Source organism: Corylus avellana, chromosome 8 (genome assembly GCF_965113065.1).
Source record: "Corylus avellana chromosome 8, dhCorAvel1.hap1.2, whole genome shotgun sequence".
In the NCBI taxonomy this organism is placed as follows: domain Eukaryota; kingdom Viridiplantae; phylum Streptophyta; class Magnoliopsida; order Fagales; family Betulaceae; genus Corylus; species Corylus avellana.
Window position 1 is genome coordinate 9,918,888 of NC_142497.1, and position 7,961 is coordinate 9,926,848.

General features: G+C 36.0%; 1 pseudogene; it reads left to right on the forward strand.

Moving 5' to 3' along the window:
- The first annotated feature begins 5,173 nt into the window (after nt 1–5,173).
- On the forward strand, nt 5,174–7,061 carry LOC148584102 (uncharacterized; annotated as a pseudogene).
- The last annotated feature ends 900 nt before the right edge of the window (nt 7,062–7,961 follow it).

Below are 7,961 nucleotides of genomic sequence, written 5' to 3' on the forward strand. Positions count from 1 at the left end.
TATATATATATATATATATATATATATATATATGAAATTAGAAAGGGAAAAGTAGTACACTCAAACTCCCTTAAACTACAATGCGATTGGCGATTTGCAATGCTCCCTTCTCAAGCTTTTTAATTGAAACAATGTCTCCCTCAAAGTTTCTTAATAGAAGTTTGCGTTTTCCTGAGATACATACACAACGAAGGCATACGCTTGCACACATAGATATATTAAAAGGAAATCATATATAAAAGGAGAAACTTTACTAAGGACTCCCAAACTTTCACCTGTTTTGAAATACCTCTCATGAACTTCAAAATCTCTCAATTTAGTCTCCTGAACTTTCAGATGCTCTCAATTTGGACCCCTCCATCTAAATCAATCGTTAACCCCAAACGGAAAACAAAACACGTGACGTGCACGTGACTTTTTTGACCTGAACTACCCATTATACCCTCATACTCCCTAAGGTAAATGTCCAGATTATCCTCATCAAAAAAAATCCCAAATTAAACCTAAAACTGAAATCTCATTCGATATTTCCAATGTGAAGGGAAAAGTCATCTTTCGAACCCATCCACCTCCGTGTCGGCGAACCAGAGTAGACCCTTAAACTTTTGGTGTCGATTTAGTAAGAAATCGTGTCCAACTCAGTTCGTTACTGCTATATTCAAGTACGATTTACGTTTTGTGTATCTTGACGTTTTGTTACTGTATTTTAGGGTTTGTAGTTGACGTTTATTGTTTTTGATCATTAATTTGTATTTGATATTTGGGGTTTTTGCATGTAACACTTCTAGAATGCATTTTGTTGAGGTTTTAGTGTGGCTATTTTTGTCGATTTGCAGTGGGTCATCCGCGGGATTCGTCCTTGTCGTTTTTTTCGCATTGACTTGTTGTTGGTTGCTGATTTGTCCTTGTCATTTTTTTGGTATTGAAAGTTATTGGTTTCTGATAATGTTGTGGGAAAGTTGTCATATTGTTTGGTAATCTTGTCTTCTGAGACTGAAGTGTGGCCTCCAAATACCATTTTCTTTGTCTAATCTAAAGCGTGGTCCCCTAGTTGGTGCTTGTGTTGGACATGTGATTGGCACTACGAATGTAATACATTAAATATAAGCGTGGTCCCCTTCCATTACTTTTGCATTATTTGGTTGCTGAGTTTAGGCAAATGCTATTGTCATTCCCCTCTCACCTTTTTTTTCTTTTCTTTTCCAACTATAATTGAATGTACTAACTTGTTTATATTATGAATGATTTTGTGAAAAAATGTTTCATGTGATTAAGCAACAAAGTTTAAGAAATAAGAATAAGTTATTTAATAAGTGACATTATAAAGACCAACTAAACTACCATATTAGATTATGAAAAGGGAGTCGGTTTGGTCATTCTTTTTGAATGGTTCTATTTGCTTTTTGGTTGTGATGTGAGCCAAACAATTGAAAGTTGCTTTACCTTTTTTCCTTTTCCAACTATAATTGAATGTACTAACCAGTTTATATTATGAATGAGTTTGTGAAAAAATGTTTCATGTGATTAAGCAACAAAGTTTAAGAAATAAGAATAAGTTATTTAATAAGTGACATTATAAAGACCAACTAAACTACCATATTAGATTATGAAAAATGAGTTGGTTTGGTCATTCTTTTTGAATGGTTCTTTTTGCTTTTTGGTTGTGATGTGAGCCAAACAATTGAAAGTTGCTTTACCTTTTTTCCTTTCCCAACTATAATTGAATGTACTAACCGGTTTATATTATGAATGAGTTTGTGAAAAAATGTTTCATGTGATTAAGCAACAAAGTTTAAGAAATAAGAATAAGTTATTTAATAAGTGACATTATAAAGACCAACTAAACTACCATATTAGATTATGAAAAGGGAGTCGGTTTGGTCATTCTTTTTGAATGGTTCTTTTTGCTTTTTGGTTGTGATGTGAGCCAAACAATTGAAAGTTGCTTTACCTTCTTTCCTTTACCAACTATAATTGAATGTACTAACCGGTTTATATTATGAATGAGTTTGTGAAAAAATGTTTCATGTGATTAAGCAACAAAGTTTAAGAAATAAGAATAAGTTATTTAATAAGTGACATTATAAAGACCAACTAAACTACCATATTAGATTATGAAAAAGGAGTTGGTTTGGTCATTCTTTTTGAATGGTTCTTTTTGCTTTTTGGTTGTGATGTGAGCCAAGCAATTGAAAGTTGCTTTACCTTTTTTCCTTTTCCAACTATAATTGAATGTACTAACCGGTTTATATTATGAATGAGTTTGTGAAAAAATGTTTCATGTGATTAAGCAACAAAGTTTAAGAAATAAGAATAAGTTATTTAATAAGTGACATTATAAAGACCAACTAAACTACCATATTAGATTATGAAAAATGAGTTGGTTTGGTCATTCTTTTTGAGTGGTTCTTTTTGCTTTTTGGTTGTGATGTGAGCCAAACAATTGAAAGTTGCTTTACCTTTTTTCCTTTCCCAACTATAATTGAATGTACTAACCGGTTTATATTATGAATGAGTTTGTGAAAAAATGTTTCATGTGATTAAGCAACAAAGTTTAAGAAATAAGAATAAGTTATTTAATAAGTGACATTATAAAGACCAACTAAACTACCATATTAGATTATGAAAAGGGAGTCGGTTTGGTCATTCTTTTTGAATGGTTCTTTTTGCTTTTTGGTTGTGATGTGAGCCAAACAATTGAAAGTTGCTTTACCTTCTTTCCTTTACCAACTATAATTGAATGTACTAACCGGTTTATATTATGAATGAGTTTGTGAAAAAATGTTTCATGTGATTAAGCAACAAAGTTTAAGAAATAAGAATAAGTTATTTAATAAGTGACATTATAAAGACCAACTAAACTACCATATTAGATTATGAAAAAGGAGTTGGTTTGGTCATTCTTTTTGAATGGTTCTTTTTGCTTTTTGGTTGTGATGTGAGCCAAGCAATTGAAAGTTGCTTTACCTTTTTTCCTTTTCCAACTATAATTGAATGTACTAACCGGTTTATATTATGAATGAGTTTGTGAAAAAATGTTCAATGTGATTAAGCAACAAAGTTTAAGAAATAAGAATAAGTTATTTAATAAGTGACATTATAAAGACCAACTAAACTACCATATTAGATTATGGAAAAGGAGTTGGTTTGATCATTCTTTTTGAATGGTTCTTTTTGCTTTTTGGTTGTGATGTGAGCCAAACAATTGAAAGTTGCTTTACCTTTTTTCCTTTTCCAACTATAATTGAATGTACTAACCGGTTTATATTGTGAATGACTTTGTGTTGGCATTGTATTGTATATTTAGAACTTTGTCATTCTATTAGTGTTTACTGTTGGTACATTTAAACTTGTCAATGTAATGAATGTGGCAGGACACATGATGGGGCCACACACTATGATGTTTGAGGTGCACCATGGGAGTACTTTTAACAGGCAACATAGGGTTCATTATGTTGGGGGCGATGTTAGTAATTACCTCGAGCCATATGATAGTTCTAAATTGAGATTTTTTGACATAGAGGATATATGTAAGACATATGGGTATACGTCTGGGGACCTTGTTTATTACTGTGTACCAGGATATCCTTTAGAACAAGGGTTAAGACTTATGTCCTCTGACCACAATGTAACTGAAATGGTGGCAAACCATGTCGGTCATGATCTTGTTGTGTTGTATACAATAATGTATGGCGTAGTAGATGTTGTTGTAGAAGGCAATGATGAAGAGGATTCGGAGTATGAGAGGACAGTTGTGTTTAGGAAGGATGCTTTCTAGGATTCAGTTCTTAGTGATGATATTGACTGTCTTGACTCAGATGAGGATAGTGCTCCTGCTTATAGGGACATTGATGAGGGCGTTGGAAATGATAAAGGTGTAGAGGTTGATGGGGATGACAATGATGAGCTTGGGGGAAATGATGAGGATGACGATGAGGATCATGATGAGGATGATGATGCTGGAGACAGTGATGTAGGTGGAAGTGATGGACAACATAGAGGTGGAGAAGAGATGGAAGAGAGGGAAGAGAGTGATGATAGTTCACACAGGGATGATAGTGATCAGCTTAGGTCACCACATGATAGTGGTGATGATAGTGCAGTGCCCTCCCGGAGGGATGTAACCAAAATGGTGCAGTTTGATTCTACTGATTTAAATAATTCTACATTGATAAAAGGGAATACATTTCACAATGCTTCTGAATTTAGAAAAGCAGTGAAACAGTACAATATTATAAGAGGGAAGGATTTGAGATTCAAGAGAAATGAGCTTAAAAAGATTGTTAATAGTTTGCAAAGACCCAAGGTGCAAGTATAGGGTGTATGAGAGGTAGTTGAAAAATGAGATGACATTCCTTTTAGTGTCCATAAGGCCCAAACACACTTGCACTAAGAAGTACCAAAATCATATGGTCACTTCAACTTGGATTGCTGAGTGGTGTATGGATTCTTTTAGGGAGCAGCCAAACATGCACATAGATGTGTTGCATAAAAAGGTGAAAAACAAATGGAATGTGGATGTCCATGTGAGTTCCCTGTATAGGGCAAGGAAAAAAGCAAGAGAAGCAATATATGGAAGATTAGATCAGCAGTACCATCGTTTGTGGGATTATTGCTCCATGGTTAGGAGCACTAATGTGGGCAGTTGTATGATTTTGATGGTTGAGAGACCAATGGCTGCGGTACCTTGTAGATTTCAAAAGCTTTATGTTTCATTGGCAGCCATGAAGAATGGCTTTAAGGAAGGGTGTAGGCCCGTTATTGGTGTTGATGCATGTTTTCTAAAGGGTACGTATAAGGGGCAGCTAATGGTTGCTGTTGGCAGGGATGCCAACAACAACATGTACCCAATAACATGGCTATGGTAGAGGTTGAGACAAAAGATAGCTGTACATGGTTCCTGGAGGCGCTTGTTACAGATCCTGGTCCAACTCGACATGGATGGACTTTTATTTCAAATCGACAAAAGGTAAATTAAGAATAAGTTATTATTCATATAAATTCAGAGTTTGGTGTAGTGCATGCAACTAATTATGTTTTCAAATATTGTGCAGGGCCTCGTTCAAAGCCTAGAGCAAGTATGTCCGCAGTCCGAGCATTGTACATGTGTTAGGCACTTGTACGCGAATTTCAGAAGTGAAGGTCATCGGGGTGTGCTACTGAAAGACCTTCTATGGCAAGCTGCTGCAGCATACACAAAGCCAGAGTTCTACATAGTGATGATGAGAAAAAGAGAACTAGCAAGGATGCCCATGCATACTTGGAGAAAGTTGACCCCAACAAATGGTGTAGGGGTTGGTTCAATACAAATGTCAAGTCTGGCCTCTTGCACAACAATACATGTGAGAGCTTCAATTCTTGGATCAAAAAGTTCCGTGACCAGACAATCTTGTCCATGTTGGAAGGAATTAGATGCAAGTGAATGAGAAGGTACGTGAGGAAGAAGGAGATGATCAATTCAATGGAGGAGGCCATAGGGCCAAAGATTAGAAAAAAACTTGAAAAGGAAGAGGATGAAGCCAGTTCTTGTTGTTGTACATATGCTAGACAGGGTATGTTTGAAGTTGAGTGCCTCGGGAGGAGGTTTGTTGTAAATGTGGATGGTAGAACTTGTGGCTGCAAGAAATGGGATGTAACTGGTATCCCATGTTCTCATGCCATTTCAGCTATTTTACACCAAGGTGGAGACCCTAATTATTATCTAAGTCCATACTACAGCAAGGAGATGTACTTGAAGTGCTATGACTACATTATCTACCTTGTGCCAAGTGAAGAGCAATGGCCTAGAAGTGACCAACCTGACATTGAGCCACCCAAATCGAGAGTAACTCCTGGCAGACCAAAAAAACTCAGAAATAGGGGTGTTGAAGAACTAAGAAACCCTAGTGCAATCATGAAGAGGGGAAATAAGAATCAATGTGGGCACTGTCGGAAGTTTAGTCACAATAAAAGATCATGTGAAGCTAGGCTGCGACATGAGGAAAGAAGGGACCGCGCGAGACAATTTTACAAAGAGAATGCATCAATTGACTGGAGTTTGGACATGGTAAGCCACTTGTGTAGTTTATTGTATTTATGGTTTGTTGATTAGTGTTTAATTAACTATATTTGTCAACAATTGTGTTGGGTTTAGTTTGCTGTATTTAATATTTGTTGATTAGTGTTTAATTGACTATATTTGTCAACAATTGTGTTGGGTTTAGTTTGATGTATTTACTATTTGTTTATTAGTGTTTAATTGACTATATTTGTCAACAATTGTGTTGGGTTTAGTTTGCTGTATTTACTATATTGTTGTAGTTGGATGGATCTTCACTGCCACCTCAGCAACTACCGCCACAAGATCAAGATCAAGAGTGAACACACTATTTAGAGGTGTAAAAAGGGGAAGAGTTAACACACCATCAGCTGGGGCAAAAAGGGGAAGAGTTAACACACAATCAGCTGGTGCAAAAAGAGCAAGAGTGAACACACAATCACAACCTACACCAGAGACTCCATCAGGGCATCCACCAAAGCCTCCATCACATCCTGCATCACAACTTGCACCAGAGCCTCCATCACAGCCTGCATCCCAGCCTGCACCAGAGCCTGCCAGAGTAGTACCTTCTTCATCCCATCAAGCCAGAACAGCTAACAGGGCAGCAACACATTATGCATACAGACCAAATGTGAGTAATTTTTCATTTTTCATATTCGGTGATTTTTCATATTAACCCCAACTTTACTGGCCTAATGGTATACCTATATTGCAGGCTAAATCAATATTTGGTCATAAACAGAAGACAATTGTAGGATTAGCTACAAGGACTAAGGAGGGTGGTAGGTTAAGGGAGCATGTTGGGAGTAAGAGACAACCTACCAACCAGAAGCTTATTGTTGATTTGACTGGGCACCCTACTGGCCCACCCCCGATTCTAGGTGGTGGACCCGTATGCTCTTGGGGTCCTCCCCGAGTTGGTGGTATAACATTTAGAACTGCCCCACCATATTTTGACATACAGAAGGGTAATGGGACAACTGCTGACAACCCTCCGCCAGGTTTTGGGGACCATGTTTGAAGAATGAATAAGGGGAAAGAGAAGTCCACCACAGTAGTGAAGGGCAAAGGGAAGAAGAAAATGTGGGAACTATGACTTGTTGTTGACAACTTTTTTGTGTTTGACCGCCTAATGGTTGTGTTTATATTTTGTAAACATTGTAATGGATGAAGTGAAAATGGTGTAGATGTATACTTTTGGGAACATTTAGAAACTATGTGACTTATGGATTCACCATTTTGTAACTATTATGCTGAAATTGTTGACTAGTTGGATGATTGACAAGTTCCTTAGTGGAATTGCATCAAAGTTGTATTTATATTTTGTAATGTAAATTGTAATGCATAAAGTGAAAATGGTGTAGATGTATACTTTTGGGAACATTTAGAAACTATGTGACTTATGGATTCACTATTTTGTAACTATTATGCTGAAATTGTTGACTAGTTGGATGATTTACAAGTTCCTTAGTGGAATTGCATCAAAGTTGTATTTATATTTTGTAATGTAAATTATAATGCATGAAGTGAAAATGGTGTAGATGTATACTTTTTGGAACATTTAGAAACTATGTGACTTATGGATTCACCATTTTGTAACTATTATGCTGAAATTGTTGACTAGTTGGATGATTGACAAGTTCCTTAGTGGAATTGCATCAAAGTTGTATTTATATTTTGTAATGTAAATTATAATGCATGAAGTGAAAATGATGTAGATGTATACTTTTGGGAACATTTAGAAACTATGTGACTTATGGATTCACCATTTTCTAACTATTATGCTGAAATTGTTTACTAGTTGGATCATTGAGAAGTTCCTTAGTGGAATTGCATCATGGCCTAGAAGCCATGATGTTTATTGATTAGTGTGTCCATATTCAGGTTTTTTAAGCTTCTTTTGACGATATACCCTTTTATA